Genomic DNA, 18690 nt, shown 5'->3' on the forward strand with positions numbered 1-18690 from the left:
AGCATGAACCAACAAAAGACCAAAACAATAACATAACCCAACTCATTGAAGCTTTAAGTTAACAGCACAAAACTATGAATCTTACCAAGTCAAATGCAGAAAAAGCAAAAATTCATTCTGAAGCATGGAGAGATATTATACAATGAAAAGATTGCTACAACAAAACTAGAGATGTGGTGGCCACTGCTATCTTTTCAAGAAGAATTAGATTTAGAGATATGAAAACCTTGTTGAAGAAACCGAATTAGCTTATCCAGAAAGAGTCGTCCAGCAAAACCAATGAAATCATTAAAAACCTGCACCACAAAAATCAAAATTGTATTTGTAGTAGTAAAAACTTAAATTCATATATAGCAACTTGAAAACTTCAGTCAAGGATTTTTTTACTTTTCTGCAAGGTGAACACCAGAATTCCCAATAAACAGGTACACCTCAATTTCTCAAAATGTTTTAATGCATTAGAAAACACAAAGATATATTCAACAAACAAGCTTGTACTTTCTTGTTTTGATTTTTTCTCAATGAAGCATAAAGAACATCCAGATGTCATCTCAAGCAGTCTTAAAGAGTAAGAATACTTTAATAAACCTAGACGAAGATATGGCCATCCATAAGCATAGAAGATTGCTCTAAATAATGATGCATTTCAGCAAGAATTATTTTGCTGGTCTTGCCAGCAACTTAATTCTTATGATCAAAGTTAATCTGCTTTAGCAAACCAGAATTCATTATGGAAGTGATTTATTTGAACATCATATGATCCCATAACCCTGCATGCTTCTCTTAGACAACCGAGCAAACATGAAAAATAATAGTAACAGTTTATTTAATATAGAAAATAAAGAAGGGAAAACAAGACACATTTTGTACTGAAATACAAAAAATAAAAAAAAAACGATTTGGCATGGAAGTTTCTGGATGGCTATAATATGGACAGCTGCTAATGAGACCTTGTTGAAGCAGGTGTGTCAAATAGATACACGTTATTCAAACTAGGCAATTTTAAGACGAGCATTCCAGTATAAGGTGGAGATACATCAATTATTAGGATCTCTGTACAACTGCACATGCAATCATCACGCAAAGAAGAGAATTATTATTTTCAGAATATAGGCTAAGTATGCATTTCATCAAAAGTAATGCGCCTTTTTAAAAAAAATGAAAACTAATACCATAAAATTGGATTCCATGAAAACGTCAGAGTTCAGACTTAAATTAGTTTCTGTGGAACTCAAGAAAATCTTAATTCACCAAATGGAAAAGATAAGACGTTCAGAGTACATAATAATCCCCAAGTATCCTAATTATATTCAGATGCATTCTTGGTGCTACCTAGCAATTTTTGAACAGTCATACTTCCAACAGATGGCTAATGGTAGAGAGGCGCAGCATGAATATCAAACTAGTGTAAAATAATTTTGCATTTACCATATCCACTAAGTTTCCTAAAATAAATTGCTATAGGATGGAATAATATAGCTAAGAGCACAGTTTTTTAAATTATTTCTATAAAAATACAAATCATATAAACATTAAGTAGGCTGGAGGCATGCACAAGAAAAGTTGAGATGAAAGAATCTCTTACAGTGCCTGTGTGATGGCGTTCCTCAATGTCCATCTCAACATAAAGATGTGAATCTTCCAATGTGCTATAAGTTCAACATGAAAAATGTTTAGCTAATAAGTCTCAATAACATAAGACCAAAGATATAAGGCTTTGGTATGAAAACTTCTATCAAACCTTTCTCAAAATGTTGATTATGGAAGATGGGAAATCTAATGAACAAGAACATTTGGCAAACTGCTCCGTGGAAAAAAAAAGTGTTGGCCTACATACCTATTTTTCATGCAAAAAATGAATAAAGAACTTTATAAGAGATCCAAAGTCATAGAGATTGGATCCATGCAATGACGAGAAACCTTTTCAATTTGATTACCATTATACAAGTTACAAAGATAAGCTAAGAATTACTAATTACAATGGGAGAATAAAAGATATGCAAATATGTAATTAACATGTTGAGTCACAAACATCTAATCTGAAAAGAAGAAGATGTAATTAACATCCATGCAATGACGAGAAACATTTTCAATTTGATTATTATTAAACAAGTTACAAAACATAAACTAAGAATTACTAATGGGAGATTGAAAGCTATACAAAAATGTAATTAACATGTTGAGTCACTGACATGTAATCTGAGGAAAAAAGGATGAATAAACTAATGCATGAATATCCGTGATAAAGTGACTGAGCCAAGTCTTTATCAGATATACTGCACATCATGATCCTTTTTAACATCCTTATATAAGTTGTAATTAAAATAAACAGTTTCCCACATGAAGCATAATAACATTTTCACACTTCATATATCCTCCTCACAAATCCTCAATAATAGGTTTTAATTGTATTTATCTTTTTACATACCATCTCTCTTCCATTCTTTTCTAGGTTAGCTGTGATTGAAAAAGCATGTCAAGAAAGTTTTCAATTACAAATATTTAACTAGTCCTAGAAGTTTTATCTTACTTAGTTATGGATCCAATCATGATAAAAAAAAGGTCCAAGCACAAGCTAGCATAATTGGTAAAACCCCAAGAATTGTACGAGGCTTCCACTTCTTATCAAAAAAAAGAAAAGAAGAAGCCTTTTTCTTTGTTTTAGCTTCTTTTAGTTGGAAAGACAAAATGACAACATATCAACCAACATATCCAAGTAATTTAATAATCTAAACATAATATACATCATAGAAAACACTAAAATGTAACCTGTGGAACAACCTAAATACTTGAAATCATACCTGTTGTTCATAGATGCTTGTTTTATTCGGGTATAGTTAATGGATATACAGAACATCATATCCAAAAATAAAATAGAGCTTTCTTTTAGGACACCCAAAAACCTGCTAAAAAGGATAAATAATTAATTAGAATTGGTTCGCTGAAAATTCATTATCAAGTTCCTAAAATTGTTAATGCCTATGTTAAGTGATCAGTTCTATTCATGAAGTACGCAAAGAGCAACATAAGAAAGTTATAATATTACCTCAAAAGGAACAAGACAAAGCCTTATAGCTAGTAGTTGCATCTTCTTTCTTTCTTTTTTAAGAAGAAAAATAAGAATGGATCAAACTACTGAGACAGATCAGCATTATGTAATTGCAAGATGCATTCCACATACAAAAAGATGATTTGATATGGAATAAGAAAAGGCTTTACTTAAAGATTGTTTTCACAATATCATTGACTACTAAGTTCAGACAATTTTTAAACTGCAACCTAGAAACTAAAACTAAATGGCTTAAATATTGCTTTCCAATAATATATGCACAATTTGTCGAAACGATTTTTTTCTTAAATGTGAAAAAGTGAGATTTTAAAAAACCACATTAATTCTTAATTATCTCTTTTTAATTTAAAAACAAATATGATTTAAAAGACCTCTCGTTTCGAAAATTTTTGGATTTCCTTTATGATCGAAAAATACGGTTCAAAGAGTCGCCACCAATCTTTGATTAGGGTGTGATTGGGCACCCAAAAATGCTTTGTCATTTTAAATAAAAATTAATTTTAATTAAAACAACAAATTGAGGTCTGCATAACCAAAATCCGAGTTCGGGAGTCGGTTACGTGTGGGGAAGGATTAGCACCCCCACAACGCCCTAAATCGGTACCTAATCAATTAATTAACGTTTTTGCAATGAACTTTACAAATTCGAACTTAATTTGATTTTTGATCCCATAAAACAAAAATATAAATTTAAAACATTCAAGAACACTCAAACGAATTAAATTAAAATTACCAAGTCATTTTAGAAAGATAAAGAATGTTCGATTATTTACAAATATCGAGACCAGATCTTAAAGATATAACAACCTTTTCTCGATATATTTAAATATACAAACATTTCTTTTTCTTTCATTCCCAAATTTTAGGTGATGAATCAAATTTTTTTGTTTCACTTTCGGGATACACTTTTATTTTAAAATCATTAAAAGCGGACCTCAAATCAGTTATGACTGCCCACTTAATACAATTTTAAATTAAAAGTGTATTACCCTTAGTCCGATTATGTAATAGGTCGAGTTATGCAAATGAGGTTACCATGCGAATCGTGTAAAAAAATGTCATGTCAAAATTGATTAAACAAAATTAAAAATATCATACAACGTGACATACAAAAAAAAATCATATACACATATTTTAACTAAAAAATCATAAACCATGCATATTAACATATTATGTACACATGTGACCTAAAATATAAAAACAAAATCATAGCATGCTAAACTATAAATTAAAAAAGTATATATATATACATAAATATAATGACTAAATTCAAATACACATAAAATTAAACATACTAATTCAGAATTAAAACAAAGACTTAAAGAAAAACAAACATAAATATAATGGACTTAAGCCTAAAATAAAGTATGGTGATATGGTACATACATACATACAACGACATTGACATACATTAGAATTATACAATAAAACATACTATTAATAATTCGATTTTATATTCAAAATTACCATGAAGGACCAAAATAAAAATAAAATAAATATAAGAATGCAAAAATGTAAATCTAACAATCTAAACGAACATGCCATAGGTCCAAAGTGTAAAGAAAATAAACAACAGGCCTTTTCCATAAAAATTTCATTTATAGGCACCTCAAACCTAATATAACCCAAGTGTTACACGGGACCAAAATGCAAGTTCCCAAAATTACATATCAAATGTAAAAACAGTAAGAAAATAGCCCCAACACAACACTGGACTGAAATGAAACACGGATAAAATTAAGAGACAACATTAATATACTAGCAAAGCTCGATTTAGGGATCAAGACGATACAGTTCAAAGCTGCGAGGACCTATATAGATATTACCCCAACTTCTAAAACGCAGTTCATCTCCCCCCCAGACAACAACACGCTGCCGTTTTGACCCTCTGGAACGACGCCGTTTTGACATATGATTATACGGGATATTTAGGGTAAAACTTAAACCTGATTCATTCTCACTCTCAACCTCACCAACCAGACCCTGCCGTTCTCTATACCCATTTCCCCTCTACCTTCTTCTTCTACTTCTCTCCCTCAACACGAACAGCGGCCATGGCCACCCCTCCGACACAAGTAAGCTACGATGAAGAACCCACAAGACTCGATCACAACCCCTAGCCTCAAATCTTTCTCCTCTTACCGAAAAAAAAAACCTTAGACCTAATCTTCCAAACAGAAAACCCATACGAAATCAAACCATGAATAGCCACTGTCTCGCCATTCATGGTCTCTGATGACGAGCCAAACTATTACCCGACTCAAAATCCCTAAAAATCGAAACCCTAACTTTCCTAAATTAGAAAAACCCCTCAATAAATCCCTAGAACCTGAGGTTTAGAGCACACATGCATAACGGGAAAATAACGAAAGAGGGTTTACCTTCTTCTAGATGGGATGTTTGTTCCTAGCAAAGGCGACGAGAGCTTATGGATCAGAAGGGTAAGTTTTTTTTTGCTTTCCTCGGTGGTTCGTTCTTTGGTTGATGATGCTTTCATAAAACAGTAGGGTCTCCTCTTTTTCTCTATTTTTTTTAGTTTTTTTTTCTTTCTTTTTTTTATTTAAAATGTCTCCGGTTTTTCTGGTGATGGCTACTGGTTTTCTCCTCTGTTTTTGATCTGTGTCCTCCAACTCTCCTTGTCCTCTCGGTTAAATTCCCCAAATTGATGAGTGGTCCTCAAAAAAACTGACCATCCCCCTCCATTTATAGTTTTTTGATAACTCAAAATACCCCCCCACTCTCTACAAACCGTTCCCTCTCTTTTCCTGCTCAAAACTGCCCGTCTTAGTGGCCTAATCCAACTAAGCACGGGTTGGGTTAAATATCATGTTGGGCTCGATTCGAATTGTCTAATCTGCTATAAGCTCGGACAAAACGAGCATCTACACAATTCATATCCATTAACACTTGTACAGACATGCACAAGTATATTTTAATTATCTAAAATGGTTTTGGCATATCAAATATTAGAAAGAAATAATTGTTTCTTTTAGCCAATATTCAATAATATGTTGTATCTTTCGTCCAACTATTTAGATGGATAAGGCATTGTACCATAAAAGCATCCATAATGTCTTCTTCTTTAAACTATCCTCTTTTTACCAGGTCAAGATGGCATACTATCTTATCATAGGGTGTCCACAGAGCAAACATAAACAAAACATAAGCATGCTTGGCACATGAATTGGAATGTTTAACACACCATTAAATACTTAAAGATGAGCAAGATCAACAACCCAATAAATTATATAGAAGCACTTGATAAATTGGAAGATATTTCTAAACAGAAAAACAAAGTACCTCCATTGAAGATAATCTCTTTTGCAAATGAGGGATTCCAACATAGTTTTATAATCCACCATATACAGAGAACTGTACCACATAATATGTGTTGAAAACAAATACACCTCAATGAGAACACGATCGTTGCCTAAATATTTTAGAAACAAACAAACAATGTTAAGATACCAGAACAAATTTCATAAAAGAAAGAAAAATGCTTAAAGTTCTAAGCAAAAAACCAATGACTTAAACGTAGAAAAGCTTACGCGGACCATGAAATGTGAAAAATTTTAAAAGCTACTCATGGTGTAAGAGAAAATCCCTATGAATCTTTTTCTTCGTAAGCAATATGACATCCACACATGATAAACATGCTCCAATGACTACTATAAGATGTAGAAGAACCTTCTCTGAAAATTTTACCTAGATTTTACATATATACATAAGTTTTGAATTTTGAAACATTAGTAAATTTCTCAGGTTAAAAAAAGGTAAAAACAATCTTTTTGCTACTCCAATCAAAAAAGAAAAATAAAAGAGAGCCAGAGGTATGATAATAAATAAGAAGGATTTGAACTTCAAACTGGAGCAACAGCTGATGCATAAACCATATATTTCCAAAAAAAAATCTTATATATTTCCATTCCAAGAGGCATATCTAATAGACTGATATAGAGTTTAACCCACTTTAATAATCCCGTTAACATCAGCAGATGCTGATTCGACAGATCTTAATACATCATCGCCTGGGAAAACTAATGAACAAATATTTTGTCCAAGATACTGAATACTTCTACAAAATAGAATTTTATCCAAGATAATTATTACTCCCATGTTACTAGCCTTGTTGACAGCATAATGAAACAAAAAATAAGCACATATACTCTAAAAGTGACTAAATGGTAGGTATTCTCACAACTTCTATCAATCCAGGGTATGATTATAAATAGGCATTAGAATAAAAAATTAAAAAAAAACTTATAAAAAATAGAAAACCATGGTTCCCACTATCACAGGCCATCTTGCCAGAAGACTACATGTGCCCAGGCTGATCTTCACCATCGATGCATGTTAAGGTGCTTTCAAAGTACTTGACGTATCTCAAGAGATCATAAACCAAAATATATGACAATCAGATATGATATAAGCAGCTCCCAAAAACCAACCTGAAAAATCACTAGAAATCAATTGCTCACAATTTGATTTGGCAAAACAAGCTCGTTCCCATCCACATGTCTTTTCTAGTTGTAGTAGTCCATTCTCGTCAGCAGTGGGTAAGAACTACAAAGAGATAACAAGTTAAAGAAAAAAACCAACCATTGTGACCAAGAACTGTGTAGCTATATTAAATTCACTCGTATTTCTTCAAGAACATGTTCATTGGGTCGAACCTTCAAGTATAGAAGGCTGGAGATCATCAACCCTGTCCTTTTACGGTGCACAACCACAACATTCTCAATATCCTCCGTCAGCCAGGAGTAAGCACTTTGACAAAATGATATGATCAATCGAATTTGGGGGGGGTAATTATGGTCATCAAATGAGAAACTAGCCACCTGAAGAAAAAGATGGATATCAACTATAAGATGTATAATTTCATTTCACATAGGTCATCTCACAATAAGTTCTAACAGGCTGCATTTGTTGTTATGCATTAACGAGTAGGAAAAGATATGGTCATAAAGATTTGTCAAAGATTAGGTGGTACTGACTTTTCTTAAGAATTATCTTCTGCCAATAATTGATTTTCATCATTGAGTGAAACACTCTTGCCCATCAACTCCTAATGGATTCAATTGCCAAATAGTTTAAGAAGAAATTAGTGGCTGATTTTTCTGATTTGCTCCACAGATCCAACCAAATGGAAATCAAAAAATATTTTCAAACGGCAATATAACATGGTATGGTTATTTGCTTAAGAGACCTCGAAGAAGATCTTTTATCAAAGTTCTATGATAGGCACATGGCACACAGCAACAACTAACCAAAAAAAAAGCCCGGGTGGAAGTAAACATATAGTGAGTAACCCCAACAAACCACAACATACCTTTCCTTCAAACAATGAAGCATCATACAGCCTCTCAGAGCAAAGATTATATACTTTGTACTTGTCCTGCATTTAAGTAAATAGGTTTCAGGATCAAATAATACAATGCATGGCAATGATGAAACATACACAAATACATATTATAACTAGCAACAAATAGGCCCCTTCAAACCCAAATTTATTTTTAAAGTAGATCAACCAAATAGTCAGCGACAATGATTTTAACAACTCCAGATACCCCAAAAGACAAGATTCATATTGAATGAAAGGTGGATGTAATCGAAAAAAGGTATATAGATCAGAAATTTGACATTAGACTACTGAAGCTCCTATTTAACTAGGTAAATAGGGACAAGTGCCAAAGCACGCGTAGCACAAAGCAGACAAAGAGCTAAGCCAATTATCATTTTCAAAGAGCTGAAGACATATTATAGGAAGAGGAACAATAATCTCTGTCAACCAAAAGAGTAAACTCCGTAAACCAGCATTTCAATGAGTTGCTTTGTCGAAATGGACAACTTATCATCTGCTAACATGTATAAATAAATACTGATCAACCTAAAACAAACTAGACCATGTTGTTTTTCTCAACTTAGGATGTTAAGAACTATAAAACAAAAACACATACAGCTGCATGGTGGAGAAAACCAGAATGAAAAAAAAGGAGGAAGAAGAAGATGCAGATTATAGATCAATAGACCTGACATTACCTTGTGATGTGTTTAAAAAAACTGAATCGGTTCTTCCACGATATTTCAATAGAACCCCTGTATCACAATTATAGAATTATTTGACTAATTAAAAGAGGATAGACAAATTCAAAAGTCAAAAATTGATTAGTGTAGCTACCTCAACGAATCCAAAAAAAAACCCAGACCTCATGTCACCAGCAGGGACATAGCAATTATTTTCTCACCGACATAGAATTACCTGTAGCGGCTCTAAAAGAAGTGAAAAGCATCTTTCCCGTAACTCATCACAATCCTTTTTAGAAAGACCAGTTCCTGAAAACAAAAATAAAGAACAACAAGAGACAAAAAAAATGACGAAGATCATGGGCAACACACAAAAGAATATAACATGATATATATATATATATATAACAACATAATATCTAGCGTATTATGGAAAAAATCATTGTATCAACCAACTAAATATCTAGCGTATTATGGAAAAGTAATTGAACAATGAAAGAGAGAAAGAAAATGAACTTTTTCTTTCAAACAGAGAAAAAATTTAATGTTTTAATATCATGGATTTCTCTCTCTCTCTCTGAATCACGATTACAATTCAAAGAAACGCTTGGAAATAAAACCTAAAAGATGGAAACAAATAAAACCCAGAAAGGAAAAGCGCAAGAAATCATTTCCCTGATAAAATTAAACAAATAGCCAATGACCCCAGTTAAACCCTAAACCCTTCTTCCTCATTTTACCCAACCCAAAAAACAAAATACACCCATTACCCAATATTCCAATTCGAATCAAAAAATGAAAGAAAGAAAGGGGGTGAAGAAAAAGAAACCCAGAAACACCAGGCATTGTTCAATAGAATAATAGCACATTAATGAATGCAACATACCACTACTATCACAGACTTCATAGTCCATACCGAGAAAAAAATAACGAAGCAGCAAAAGATCCCCCGTTCGTTGAAGGAAAACAACACTCCCGAAAGAAAAGAAACAAAACCCTAAAGAGAGAAGAAGATGGTGACGACGTAATCGATCCACTGGAAATGGGAAGAGTTGAAGTAGAGAGAAAGTGGGAAGGCTTTTTGGGTATAATTTTGGAAAGAGATTTGATTTGGGGTAGGAAGAGATGGATTAAGGCAAGGCAAAGGAGGGTTTTTTTGGACTTGAAATTGTTCCTCGAAGACAAGAAAGAAAGGAAAGGCGGTGAAGAAAAAGGGACACCGTGACATTAATAAATGCAACATACCGGGAAGAAAAATTCAAAAACAACGAAGCAGCAAAAGATCCCGTTACATATGATAGCCGTTGGTTGAATATTAGCCGTTAGATATGATAGGCTCCTATGGAGGCTCCCATTTGATTTAAAGGTTATTTTATTTGAAAAAATCATTGCATCATCGTAATTAAATTCTATTGAGGCATGTTCCGGGTTATTGACCATCTCAACCTCGATTCGAAAATGTTTTATTAATATCTGATTATGTCGTGTCTCGATAATTTTTAAGTTTCTTCCCATTTTGATTTTTAGATTATAACCTCGATCTGAATGGAATATATCAATATTTTTTTATATTTAAAATAATTTATTTTTATAATTAAATAATATATTTTAGTAGGTGATTTTATTTTTGGAATACCAGACTAAATTGGATAAAAGGTTCGATAAGAAGCTCCAGTTCCACGCTAGTGAGTTCAAACTCCAAAAACAACAATTAATTTGTTTTATTTATATATACAGAGGCTAGAGATACAGTTTCTTCCTTGACTGGCATGAAGGGCATAACAAAGGTGTTTGTTAACGGGAAAGACAATGACTACCATACAAACTATACAAACCATACAAACCATTAAACTACTCCAATGTCACTAAAACTTTATGGTTTGTATGGTAGTCATTGTCTTTCCCGTTATATTTAGGTTGTGTTTCAATTTGGCCATTACATTTTAAAACGCTTTACCTCTAGACTCTGAACTTTAGTTTCTAGTATATTTACATTGAAACCAAAACTAAATTTCTAGTATATTATGAGCTGGTCTCATGTCCTAGGTTCGAACCGCGTTGGCTGGGAATCCTGGAAAAAAGCGGGGGAACAGAGTGGTGGGTTCTTTGAGCCCCTCCGGAGGTTGCCTTGTAGGATCGGGTTTTTTAACCTAGCCTTAGGAGGTCTTACGTTATAAAAAAAAAACTAAAGTTAAGTGATAAAATTAGAGCGTTTTAAATTTAAACCAAAGTTCAGTGACAATTAGGATAGTTTACCCTATAATCTAAATGAATTCTTATGATGCACAACCAAAACTGATTCTTTTGCATGTTGTTGTTGTTCAACTATTTAAGCATAAGTTATTTCAAAAAAAAAAAAAAACTATTTAAGCATAAGTTGAATTACCTCTTTGTGATGCTTCTCAAAGCATTTAATCTTCTGATACTTGTTTGGTTGCCATTGCCAGTGGGAACTAATCACTAATAGGTTATGCATTCAAAACTCGAAGCTTGCTGATGATTTCTTCGTGTTATAGATGATGTACTTCAACTCTTCCTCTGTTCTTGCCAGTGCTTAAATTTTGGTTCAATGCCAAAATTCTCCATGATCTCGGTATTTAATGCATGATAGTATGTATTAATTATTTGGAATTTAATCATGGTATAAACAAATATTAAATTAGATAATCAAACTATCAAGTGGGGACGGATCTACATGGGAGGTGGGAGGAACGATTGCCCCCTCACTTTGATGGTTTAATTGGTTTTAGGTCATTAATATTTTTGAAATTATTACAATTAAGTCACCGTCCCCCCTAAATTTACTGGTTTAATTATATTTTAGGACAATTTTAGTTTTAAAGTGAAATTTCGACTTCTAATTTTTTTGGTTTCATTACTCTTTAAGCTCCTTCAATTTTAAAATTAGTGAAATTAAATCATAATTTCTTTAATTTTTATGGTTTGTTCAATTTTAGAGATTCTATTTATTTTAAAATTAAACAACTTGTCCTCTCATAATTCCATCATGACTCTATTCCTGCTATCAAGCAATCATTAAACATTACCATCAGGACTAAAACATATCAAAGACGAGAGTTCTAAAGTATGAATTTGATCATCATACTTGGTAAATTACCATAGCCTAGTAAAACTAGCAACATGTTAGTCATCATGACATATGTCGCGTTTAAAAATTTTTAATTTTTTCATTTTTAAAAAAACTTAATAATATTATTATTTAAAAAACCTTTTTTTTGAAATTTTGAGAAAAACCCCAAAATTCTGAAAATCTCTAATTCTTACCCCTTTACTTCTGCCGTTGGTCATCTCCGGTCACCCATCCATCTTCCATTGCGGCAACCATTGAACAATGGGTTCTGTTATGGGCAGTTGAAGAGATACACTTGAAGTAAAAATAAGACAAACATGGTGACAATGAGCTACAACAGCCTTGACTCGATGACGGTGAGCCACTCTCATTGCTACTGTTGAAGTTTGAAACTAATTGTATCTCTTCAAGGCTTATGCATTGATGAAAAACAGGATAAAGAGAACACCCCAAGCTTTCGGCGAAACATAGCAAAATATTATTTGGTCAACACCATGCTCAGAGGGAACATAGTTAACCTTAAGCCTGTCTGCTGCAACCTTTTCTCTCACAAAGTAAAGATCTCAACATGTTTGGTTTTCCAATAATAAACCGAATTAGCACTCATTGCTATATTGCACTCGAGTTGTCACTCCATACAACCAGTGTAGCTTGCAACTCTACCCTCATGTCATTCAACAACGCCTCAAGCCATACAACATAAGAAATAACATTTGCCAAGCTCTTGTATTATAATTAATATATAATTATAGGAGAATTCATGTATCGTGGTGTATCGTGGCAGGTGTATATTTTTCAGCGTTGTGGAATATATTTTTCTAAATTTTATACAAATATTTTTTATAAATTTTTATACAAATATTTTTATAAATTTTTATACAAATAATTTAATATATTTTTCTACCGCTTATTCAAATTTATGCTTTTTATAAATTTTTATACAAATGATTTAATATATTTTTCTACCATTTATCAATTTAAAAAAAATAAATATGCATTAATATTATGAGAGATTTACATACACTCAACGATGTAAGTATGTATTTATTTCTACATTTTTTCCATAATTTATTCAAACAACATGTATGAGTATTACTAGCAAAAATCATTACAAAATATTTAATAGAATTAATGAAAAACAAAAAAGATATAATATAATATATTTTATGAAAATTCTTTAAAAAATAAATACAATGAAATACAAAAATTAATACTTGAATCAAACACATACATAATAAATAATGACAAACCAAACATGAGAATACAATTTCGTAAACAAATATTTGTAACGCCTTAAATCAGACCTAGACATTACGACCAATTCAGGATGTTACAAAGTTAAAAATAATTATTTTCCATAAGTAACGCATTAAAATAGTATGATAAAATAATTACAAAACTACAAACTGTAAACATAATACATTACTTAAAAGTAGAAATAAACTAAATATGAGAGGCTCCGAAATATATTGAGTCTCACATTAAGAAACAAGGCCAAATTTAAAATGGGAAGATAACATGATATGAAGTGCATGATAGACTAATAAGCCATATCTACGCATACATCCGCTAATCTCTACAAGTAGAATTTCCTAAACTAAATAACATTTTATTATCCAACAAGCGGTTATACATGATCGTATTACAATAAAAAACAATATTATGACAACTTTAAATTTTCAAATGACGACTTCCCCACCCGCACCCTTTAGTCTATCCCTGATAATAAGCATAAATATATAATCGTATTACAATAACAAACAATAGTACGGTACATACTACAAAAATAGTGACATCATCCTGCACAATATGTCCTATGTATAATGCAATATATATGAATAAAGAAATATATGTATAGGACATGTTTATCAAGCTATCCATAATGCATACCACATGAATGAATTAAGTATGCAATGCCCATAGAAATGCCTATCAATCATGCAAGATAATTTATATACAAATTTTTGACAAGTAAAACAATTACTCAATAAATAAGGATAGCGTTCATGTCATTAGACTCACGGCATATGGCACCACTAGCATTTAAATTAAAGGACCACTCATAGATGTATTCAAAATAAACTCTAACTAATTAATATATAATTATAAAATATAATTAAACTCCAATAACACAATTTTATTAATTAGAAACTACTCATAAAATCATTAAAACCATATTTTTCGTTTTAAACTAAAAAAATTAACTTAAAAAATATATAAATAAATTTATTTTAAAATCAATGAGTAAGTGACGTGAACAATACAAAAATTACATTTGTGAAACTATAATTAAAATCCTCAATATTATAACAAAACCATTTTCTTGACTATAATTCAAGATGCTTATAGCTTTTGCCATCTTAAATCTTGCCGGCATATTGTTGCAACTTCTAGCCACTTTTCTTGACTTTTCTACATAATTCCAAGAGTTTGAATTCCAACACTCCCCCTCAAAAAATCAATGAGTAAGTGACGTGAACAATACAAAAATTACATTTGTGAAACTATAATTAAAATTCCTCAATATTATAAACAAAACACATTTTCTTGACTAAGTAATTCAAGATGCTTATAGCTTTTGCCATCTTAAATCTTGCCGGCATATTGTTGCAACTTCTAGCCACTTTTCTTGACTTTTCTACATAATTCCAAGAGTTTGAATTCCAACACTCCCCCTCAAACTCGACCTTCCATTCCTAACTTTTCTTTGAGTCGATTGAATATATCTGCTCTCAATGGTTTTGTAAAAATGTCTGTTATTTGATCTTCAGTTCTGCAGTAAATTAGCTCCACATTTTTGTTCTTCACCTGCACTTGTATAAAATGATACTTTGTATCAATATGCTTGTTTCGGCTATGTTATTTCTTTCTTCTTGTTTAGGAGCATATCTACAGTCATAACTATAATGACCATATTTATTGCAATTATAACATTGTACCTGAGATTTATTTTCTTGTTGATAACTGCCCCTACCTCTGCCTCGGAATCCTCGTCCACAACCTGATGTTGGATTGTTTCCACTTATTTGATTGGTGCCATATCGACCACCACGTCCACGAGTTCCTCGTCCTCCTCTGTATCTTCCATGATAACCACCACGATTTCCCTGACCTCGTGTGTAGCTGCTGCTAGCTTCTCATTCGTTGACATTCATCTTGCTCTGTAGAGCTTGCTCCAAATTTTCTGAATCTTCATTTTGTTTTATTTTCTGCTCATGGGCTTGAAGTGAACCCACAAGCTCATCAATCGATATCTGAGATAAATCTTTTGATTCTTCGATTGCCACAACCACGTAATCGAATTTTGTTGTTAATGATCGCAAATTTTTTTCCATCACTCTAACATCGTCGAGTGATTCACCATTTCTTTTCATTTCATTTACGACCGCTTTCACACGGCTAATATAATCATCGATGGTTTCTATATTTTTCATTTTTAACATATCAAACTCAGCTCGGAGAGTTTGTAAGCGTACCTTTTTTGCTTTTTCGGCACCTTGTAGAGATTTTTGCAAAATCTCCCACGCTTGTTTTGCGATCTTCGCATCAGAAATTTTTTCAAATGTAGATTCATCTACTCCTTGAAAAATAAAGAACAACACTCTTTTATCTTTTTCCCAGGATTCATTCAATATCTTCATTTCTTCATTGACCAGGGTTGCTTCTGCTGCTGCATTTTCAGGCTCGGTGTAACCATCCTCGAAGATATCCCAACAATCTTGGGAGCCTAGTAACGCCTTCATTTGAATGCTCCAATTTCCGTAATTCGTCTTTGTCAATCTCAGGATTTGTGGTTGAATCATGTTAGCCATCTTCTCCACCACGTTGAACTCGAACCTGGCTCTGATACCACTTGTTGGAAGAGTAGATGGGCTCTCGGTAATTTCTAACTCAAACTTTTATTTATTGATACGAAACAAAATACTTTACAATGACACTACCTTAATATTACAATATTGCAATACTATAACACTACAATACTAGCTGCGGCTTGTTTACAAACACAACCTCGCTATTCTAAGCTTTGCTAAACTTTATTCAAATTCTCTCATAGCTTTGCTAAGCTATCTCTCATTTGGCTTTTCTTAGCCTTTACTTTTCTCACTTATGTTTTTCATATGGCTTACATACATATATATATATAGTTGTAATAAACCAACATTGATTGAAGACTTTAAAAACTTCTCAATTTTGCTTAACGTGTTATTTCATGTTTGCTACGAACTTATCCTTTTATGGGACCACCTTAATAACTAAGTAATTCAAGATGCTTCTAGCTTTTGCCATCTTAAATCTTGTCGACATATTGTTGCAACTTCTAGCCACTTTTCTTGACTTTTCTACATAATTCTAAGAGTTTGAATTCCAACATATATAATTAGTAATCAGTCAGTAGATCGAGTCAGAAATTAAAATTGGGTAAGGTCAATCATAGTAAGAGTTGACCAATAAAATAAATTTTAAAAGGTCTATTCGAGATATGGGTTAATACTAGGTCAATCCTATTTGGGCTCAACATACATTTGAGCTTATACAAAATAATTAATGTTTATTCAATCAATAAATAGGGTCTTGAGTCAAAATTGGGTAAGGCAAACCTTAGCCTAAATCAATCGGTAAAGTTAAAAATTTCTATTCAAGATATGGGTCAATCCTATTTGATCAGGACTTATTTCTGAGCTCATAGAGAATAATTAATAAGTGGGTTCAGTCAACATGTCTACACTAGATATGGGTTAGTACTAGATCAATCCTAGGCTCCACATACTCCTGAACTTATACAACCTATGCTCAAGCAAAATAGTTTAGACGATTGGGTCAGATTCCCGGGCTTGGCCATCGGCCATCTAATACAGAGGTAATAGGTCACACTAAGTAGGCTTGTATTATCTTGGCTCAAACAAAATGGAGGGAGACTAGTTTTTGATTCAAACTCAATTCAATTGAGTCTATTGGGCTTGGAGTTTAGGTCCAGTCTAATCAAACAATCGGGTCTATTGACAAAATAAACAAACTGACAAGAGGGGTTATTGATTTGGGCTACAAAAAATTGGGTCGAGTCTAACCTTAACGGATCTACTCATGGGTTATAGCTAAATGACTTACAGCAAAATGACATGTGTCCATTGAATATATGGATTAGTATTTGGCTATGAGTGTTGGCCGCAATGATTAGCATCTGGTTGTGACTGTTGACTATATGGATTAACACTTGGCTGCATAGATTGACCATACAAACTAACCCTCGATTGCGTACGTCAAGAAGCTAGAAAAACATCAACCAATATATCATTCAACTAAAACTTCATAATAATTATTTATTACAGACCCTAGTTAGTTACAATCAGAGTACAAGTAAAAGTCAAGATTCCATGTTCATACTGTAAAACTTAACAGAAATAGCGGAACTTAGATTAACTGAATTCATAAACTTTGCAACAGATATTCAAATTACAGAATATTCATATAACATGAACGCTGACTTGTGATCTAAAGCAATATGCATTTAACAGAACATGGTATCATTGATGTATGAAACAATGAGCACCACATTAAATAGATTAACTTTCATAATGTTGCTATATAGGCTAACTTTGTATAAAGTAGAAAAAATTTAACAATAAAGTATCATTTTCCCCCCTTCCCTTCCCTTACCCTTCCCTCCCCTCGGCCCAATCAAATCCTGCTAATGACAAGGATGCTTTTTCTTGAGAGGCGATCAGAAACACCAGTTCTTCCTTTAGAAACTGGTAGGAACATATAGTCCTAGTATACTAAGAAACCTTTTGTTGAACTCTATTTATCATCTCATATGGGACAGAAGCATGAACCAGAAAAAGACCAAAACAATAACATGACCCAACTCATTGAAGGCTTAAGTTAACAGCACAGAACTATGAATCTTACCAAGTGAAATGCAGAAAAAGCAAAAATTCATTCTGAAGCATGGAGAGATATTACAGAATGAAAAGATTGCTACAACAAAACTAGAGATGTGGTGGCCACTGCTATCCTTTCAAGAAGAACTAGATTTAGAGATATGAAAACCTTGTTGAAGAAACCGAATTAGCTTATTCAGTAGTCGTCCAGCAAAACAGGTACACCTCAATGTCTCAACATGTTTTAATGCATTAGGGAACACAAAGATATATTCAACAAACAAACTTGTTCTTTTTTTTGTTTTTTTTTCAATGAAGCATAAAGAACTTCCAGATGTCATCTCAAGCAGTCTTAAAGAGTAAGAATACTTTAATAAACCTAGACGAAGTTATGGCCATCCATAAGCATAGAAGATTGCTCTAAATAATGATGCATTTCAACAAGAATTATTTTGATGATCTTGCCAGCAACTTAATAATTTATCATGACATGTAGAAGGATCCATATCAGCCGGCAGCAAAAGTAAATCATCAAAGTCAAGCTGCTTTAGCAAACCAGAATTCATTATGGAAGTGATTGATTTGAACACCATCATGCTTCTCTTTGACAACCGAGCAAACATGAA

The 18690-nt window shown here is 32.6% G+C and overlaps 1 long non-coding RNA gene across 1 annotated transcript; it reads right to left on the reverse strand.

Annotated features, from left to right (window-relative positions):
• Nucleotides 1-7524: 7524 nt before the first annotated feature.
• On the reverse strand, nt 7525-9171 carry LOC120155802. The gene is made up of 4 exons (XR_005519314.1): nt 9110-9171; nt 8400-8465; nt 7744-7908; nt 7525-7633 (listed from the first exon to the last, which is right to left on the reverse strand). It is a non-coding gene; the product is annotated as an uncharacterized LOC120155802 (long non-coding RNA).
• Between the last annotated feature and the right edge of the window lie 9519 nt (nt 9172-18690).

Source organism: Hibiscus syriacus, unplaced genomic scaffold (assembly GCF_006381635.1).
Source record: "Hibiscus syriacus cultivar Baekdansim isolate YM2019G1 unplaced genomic scaffold, ASM638163v2 tig00000002_pilon, whole genome shotgun sequence".
Taxonomy (NCBI): Eukaryota; Viridiplantae; Streptophyta; class Magnoliopsida; order Malvales; family Malvaceae; genus Hibiscus; species Hibiscus syriacus.